This window comes from Nilaparvata lugens, chromosome 6, assembly GCF_014356525.2.
Source record: "Nilaparvata lugens isolate BPH chromosome 6, ASM1435652v1, whole genome shotgun sequence".
In the NCBI taxonomy this organism is placed as follows: domain Eukaryota; kingdom Metazoa; phylum Arthropoda; class Insecta; order Hemiptera; family Delphacidae; genus Nilaparvata; species Nilaparvata lugens.
The window spans coordinates 18,976,141-18,983,180 of NC_052509.1; the positions used below are offsets into that span (position 1 = coordinate 18,976,141).

At 29.5% G+C, this 7,040-nt stretch overlaps 1 protein-coding gene across 1 annotated transcript in view; it reads right to left on the bottom strand.

Annotated features, from left to right (window-relative positions):
• The window catches only part of LOC111048770 (alpha-tocopherol transfer protein-like), a 33,214-nt gene extending 27,993 nt beyond the window's left edge, over positions 1-5,221 (bottom strand). Inside the window, exon 1 of the mRNA XM_039430335.1 lies at positions 5,016-5,221. The gene's annotated coding sequence lies outside the window, so the exon portion shown is untranslated. The remainder of the gene's footprint in view (positions 1-5,015) is intronic.
• Positions 5,222-7,040: the final 1,819 nt, after the last annotated feature.

A 7,040-nucleotide genomic window follows, 5' to 3' on the forward strand; every position in this document is an offset into this window, starting at 1 on the left:
ATTTAAGAACTGTAATTTTTATAATATAGAATGTACCTCTCTTCGTCTTATTTTGGAACCATAATGATGACTGTACCTTTTACAATGGTAGAATGTACTCTACTTTGCTTTTTTGGAACTAGAATGATGATTAGACATGATGTACTGAATTTATTTAAAAAAGTTCCAAGAATAAGTTATTAGTTTTGTCTATACACTGCGAATCTTCAAGTGAGGCATTCGAAAATAGATAGTTAATGGTTTTAGTTATTTTCTTCGTCGTTTAAAAATCTATATGAAATACGATATTTTGCAAGAATAAATTGTTAGAATATCTAAAACAAGCAGTAATTGTATAATATCAATCTCTAATAAATATTCTATATTTAATTTTGTAGCTAAAATTTCTCGCGTTATTTTGAGAAATTTAATTTAGACAAGATGTAACCCCATAATATTTGAAAATACAGTGATATTTAAAAATCTTCTAAAGGAATCCAATCATATTTATAGCATTAAATTGAATAAAATAGTAAAATTCATTTGTGAAGGGCAAAAAGGGTTTTTTACCAATATTTTTTATTCTAAAATTTTGTAGTGAAAATGATTTCATAAATATGGAAAATATATAAATTATGAAGATCAGTGAGAAGAACATAATCATTAAATTGAAGTCCTGATTTTCAGGAATTATAAAAATTGATTGAAATGGAAAAACAAATAATTACAGAGTTTACATTCCGTTGGTAAACATAAATTCATTTTGAAATGGAATTTTTATCAAAACTTATAAATTGAAGGCCATGATATTCTACCTAATTCCGAGAGAAGTAATTTATCGTTCAATAATAGTCCTATTTCTGAAAACCAAGAACAATATGCTTTTGTGTTATCAACTTCCAATAGAAGTTCAATGTTTTAATATCACCAGCTTCTCCTATATTGTTGTGTAAAATGTATTGATTTGTTTTGCATTCACATTTTTAATTCTTGAAATTTGTATTGAAATTGGGTGATTTGTACGTGTTAAGAATCGAATACTACAATGGATTGTAAAACAATGCAAATTGCTTAGTCATCAATTTATTTTGGAAACGGCAAGGTCTCACGCATGCACGCTTAGCCTACATTGAGCAGGTCTACCTGGCAAATATTTATTTTTTAGTACAGTGAACCTTAAAAATTTGAGATAAATTCAAACACGCACAAATGGATAATCTTTGTAATTATTGACAAGCTATAATATTCCATGTAATCTTTATAATGATTGTGATTTTGTAGATAACACAGCTAACAAGGGTTCAAGGATAACATAAATATAAAAGAAGGGTGGGTACCAAACTGAACCAGAGGATACTAAATTGTATACAATTGAGAAACGTTTGATGAAAAGTTTAAATAATCGGCCTACTTTATTACACAGGAATGTAAATGTAATGCAAGGTAACTAAAAAAGAATCAATCTAATTGATAATTTGAATCAATTTGATTTTTACTTTTATAGATTGGAAGAGTATAACCTACTATACTCAATAATAAAAGGTTTCGAATAGCAAATCAATATTTTATTAGAGTTCAAATTCAAAGTCATAAGTGTAAAATTAAATTAATTCTTATCGGATTAACAATCAAATATCATAAGGTAATTGTTATTATTTTGCATATTTTAGCTCTAGTCTAATGAATAAGATGTCCATAATAGGATTATTCATGGCTTCAATATTGTTGAAAGAGAGTTGAAGGTAGCGTCGACTTATATGGACAAGAGTGTCCTTCAAATAAACCTGACCCTGACAACCATAATGAATTGCATACGATATTCCATTCATCCCTAGAAAAGCTTTTAAAAGAATGGGATCAGTTATTGAAATTTGAGATGAATAGGCCTAGTAATTAAACAACTGGCAACATTACATAAGAATAATTCTAGCCGGACGACAATTTGGATAGAAGCATAGAAGAATATTGAGAGCCAGAGCCTATTTATAAATGACTATTTAGGAAGTTTTATCCCAGAAAACTTCAGTTGCATAGCGACCAATAATATGAACCAATCAGAACGATTCTAGTGGCTGGTTGCAAGGCAATCAAAAGATTGTTGGCTAATAACGTTTTCAAAAATCTTGTTTACAAGAATAAGATCCTCAATTTCATGTTACCGGTATTGGGAAGCTCCCATCCAATCATGACTGAGAGTTTAAATTAAATCTTATTATAGCACTCAATAAAAGTAACATTATCACTATCATAGTAATAATATTTCAGTACTAAAACATTCATGAATAAAGCTGCGTTTACACCAAAGTTATTAACAAAATGTTGATAGCTTAATCCTTATAGATTCTATTGAACGGAACTTGTCAAACACATATATATGTTCATCATGTGTATGATAAGTTATGCTCAATCTAATAGAATCTATAAAGATTAAGTTATTAACATTTTGTTAATAACTTTGGTGTAAACGCAGCTTAACACTGGCATAAACCATATCAATAAAATAATGATTACATTCAATAATAAGCAATGATAATAATATGGGAATGAACAATTTAATTTGAATTAACAATCGTAGTTTGGTTTTCCTCATGAAGTGAGCAATATCTAATGCCAGGGTGAACGCTCTTTAAGCAGATACTCGACATTATTGATAATCTAACGTTTAATCTCATAACCGGCGAACGGGAATTATATAAGACGTTGAATGACCTGCATCCAGGCTAGATGAGAGGCAGAAATAAAGTTGTTCCCTATACCCTCTATACTATGATCATCCTCATTCTCTACTTCTCTACAATTGATGTGAAAAATCATTGATAACAGTTCAATCGTCAGGATTTATTCAATTTACATAAATACTGAGCATTTGAAAATGACTCAAGAGTTTAACATTTAATGCAGTACCTAATACAATATAAAAGCGTATCTATCTACTTGATGTTATTTTTATTCCTATTTCAATAAATTTTCAACTATAGTCATCCTCATACTTTAATTATTGAATTTTTATAATGATCATTGAAGAATATGAATAAAGTTTTTGGCTGATTTGTATTCATTCCAGTGTTTAAGTGTATCCTTTCCATTTCCAGAAAATGTAACAATTAAATTACTTACAGAAAATGAACAACTGTTTACTGTAAGTAGTTGTACTATTTTATACTGCATTCATAGTATTATGTGAATGGGAAATGAAAAATGGAAATGATAAGATATTGAAAAGTTTTATAAAGATTTTGACATATATCATTGTACATATCATGCTCTTCGAATAATGTAAATGGATTTCTCATAAGAATTGGACAAATTAACGCCTGGCTAGAACATCCCGTTACATTATTTCAGGTATAAAATATTGATTTGATTCAACTATTCAAATTTCGCGTCTGATTTTCTGTTCCTTTAATCTAACTTGAAAATCTTGAACAGTATAGATCATAACACATTTTTATGATAACGGCGATGACTACTTGAAGAAATTTGAGTCCAATACAGATCAGCTTAATACGAGCAAAAAATTTATCAAATTATTTTCAAGGTATAAAGATTATTATTATAATTTATTTCCGAGTTTGGAATGGCTTCAACCAGAATATCCAGCTTTCCATTTTTAATGAGCTCTCACTTTTGTGAGAGTAGCTCCAATCTGTCAGCATAGATTTAATGGAAAGCATTGATGCTATTTGAATGCAATACTGACAGAAAATATTCTGAAACAATGAGAGCTGATTGGAGAGAGTGCGAAACTCCGGCGAAGTTTTCAGTCAACTTGAAAACGTCCAAGAAGATAAGGAGTGTACGTATTTATAAAAGTTTATGAATTGAATTTGAATTAAATCATTTTATAATATTGATGTTTATATCGATTATATCTTCCATTATATTCTATATGTATTCAACAATAGTAAAAAATTGAAAGGTCTGTAGTTATTGTGATCATCAATTCAATTTCCGTTCCCAGTTACTTCTGGTTCGTTCCTATAATATTGCTTGTTTAAATACACTATACATCTTGTAAACTAGGAAATTTGGTTGACCCTGACAGTAGATTGAAGAGTGAATATAGGTACATTAAATAGCTAGTTTATTCATAATTTGATTGTTACATACTTGAAAAGATTGATTTTAAAAGAATAGTAAACATAGTTATGTTTCCATGGTTTGTACTACGATGTGCATCAACCTGAAGAAGCAAATTTTTGGGAGATTAAACAATGTGGTGAATAAGAGTATGAAGAATATAGTACAGGAGAAAAATATTCAAAATCCCAAAACAGTACAGTACTTTCTTGAGCCTGATAGCTAAGAACCCTCATACTCTCAACTTTGTTATGAATACCCAACTATTTGGGTTTCCAAAAACGCAGTAAAATTCATAAACATCCTGCATGATTAGGCTTAGGTAAACCAACCAATTAATTCAAGTCATCAAAATACAATGGGCTTTTAACAAAATCACATGCATTATTCAATGATTTTAGTACAGTACATGCAAATTAATAAATTTTCAATTTTCATAAATATTGGAGTAAGTCGTTTTGAAAAAAACATTTTCTTGTTATTTGAAGATTTGCAAAGCTCACTTTTTACTAATATTAGTTAACTAATTTTCACTAAATTATAGGCTTTTAGAAAATGAGTACGTTGAAGTATTTGGAAATTAGACTTCAAACAAGCGTGTGTTTACGGAACCTTCAATAAATACAAATAAATGAGCAAAATTGTATATACCAGTGATATTTCTGTCAATATGTTCAAAATTATTATTAATATTTGATGAATAAAGTTATTAGGATTATAATAGTATTATTATTTGTATTATATAATGGTATTCAATATCTTTTCAATTTATTAATTTGATTGAGTTAATGATATGGAATCGGTGTAGCGAATGTTGGTTTTTCTATATTATAATGTTAATTGAAATTAATTTTTAAATTGACTATTACTGAGAGACCCCTAAAGAAGACCATTATTTTGTTCAAAGAATGCAAAACCAACAAACTTCCCTCAAAAGAGATGCGATAATTTGTTACCTGCTATGTTGAACCAGACCGCCGTTTCCGAAAACGAATCCTCTGGTTTAAAATCAAGGAGCGAGTTCTGAAATGTGACTGACTGACTCGGCAGAAGCAGAGGCGCCGATCTTGGTTCTTGGCTGGCCGTCACAGGAGAGGGGAGCGGGGCCTGCAGAGAAAGAGAAATACACCGGACAAGAGAGAGAGGACGACGTGGAGGAAGGAAAAGAGCTCCTCAAGAGCGAGAGAAAAAACCTACAACAGAGGTAACAATATTTAAAGGGAAATGTATGAAAGACTGTTGTGTGTGAGTGAGAAGAAAGATGCTAAATCTAAGAAAGGAGCGAGAAATATTAAGAGAGAAAAATAACATAAATTTGTCAGATTCTTGAAGAATTCAAGAGTGGGGATTAAAGTGCAACATATTGGATAAATAAAAATGGCAAGAGGATGTGAGGTAACAATAAAAAATGCATAACGCCAATATCGACCGACATTTCCTGGAAATTAAAAAAAGGTAATTAAATTTGTTGATTAGTGTGCAAAAACAGAAATATTACATTTTTGAAATATATTATAATTTGTAATGATAATGTATTTGTAGAAATTTCATTGAATTGGGTAATCGGTGCAAATTTTATTAAAATCGTTTAAAATATTATTGAATTCGTTATCATTTCGAATTTAATTAAATTTGGTATATCGGTAACTATAGATGTGATTGAATATGAATACTTGAATCATGTGGAAGGTAGTAAAAAATTATTGTTTACTACCTATACATATATATTTATTGTAATGTAATTGTTGGAGATTTTTTTCTAAACAACTTTCAGTGACTTATGATGCATGAAGTCAACTTTTAAGAAATGAAGTAAACGAAATTTATAAAAATTATTATGCATTGAAAATTATTGTACAATCACTTCAGGAAGTGAATAATCTCTCAAATATCTGTAAGAACGTGAAAGTTGGCTGTACTTTCAACAGTTTTGGGATGAAAGCTTTGTCATCTGTAAATTGTATTCATTTGTGAATTAATAGATCTGAATAGTGTATATTTTCGCTATGTTAGGCCTATTATTCTATAGCCTATACTTAATTTTTGCAAGCTCACAATATTTGATTATTATTGCCTAATTAGCACTATGGGATTTATTGAAAGCTTGGAGGAATGAACTATTCATGGTTCAGTATTACCTGAATAACTACATTGTAAATTAGATACAATGTAAGCAAATTTGTAAGCCACTATATCTTAAAATAGAATTAAACCTTACTTCGCGCTCAATATTTTGTTCAAGTCATTTTTCATATCAGACATCTATGAACCAAGAATAACCATTAAAAATAATATGGTGGTTTAGGCTAAATTTGTCAAATTTCAGTTCAATTCAATTTGTTAATCAAATCAGAATTTATAGATACAAACAGGCAAATTCACATACAATTTGTGTGTTTGAAAAAATGTTAAAATGATAGAAAATGTTATGAAACAATTGTATAATATTATTCCATCAAATGAAATTATTCTACAAGTATGTAACAGGTGTCTCTCCAACTCAAAATATTGATAACGGAAACATTTTTTCGTAACACTTTCTCATCATAATTGGAATAATCCAGAGACAGCCAGTAGTGCGTAAACTTCTGTTCTTGTTCACACGACAAGCTATCATTTTTTGCGTTTCTCCTGCACTGTCTTTCATCTTCCTCTTCCCAATTTCGAAATAGCTAATTAAAGCCTCTATTTACAGTACCGTATCAAGTGCCAGAAATCACAGAAAATACCTCAGAAATCATCAGAAATATTGGTGAATTAAGAAAATTCAAAATAGCTAAAGTAATACTTGCTTGACAGTATATCCCTCAGAATCATTTGCAAATAATATTGATGATCTCCTTGATACAACAAGTAATATTGTAATCTGTTTTTTGAGTTTGCATTTGACTTGCATTCATTTGAAAACCATACCGTTCTATTCCCTATATTAATATTTCATTGTTACCGACGATTATTGAAATGGTCAATGGATGACGAAC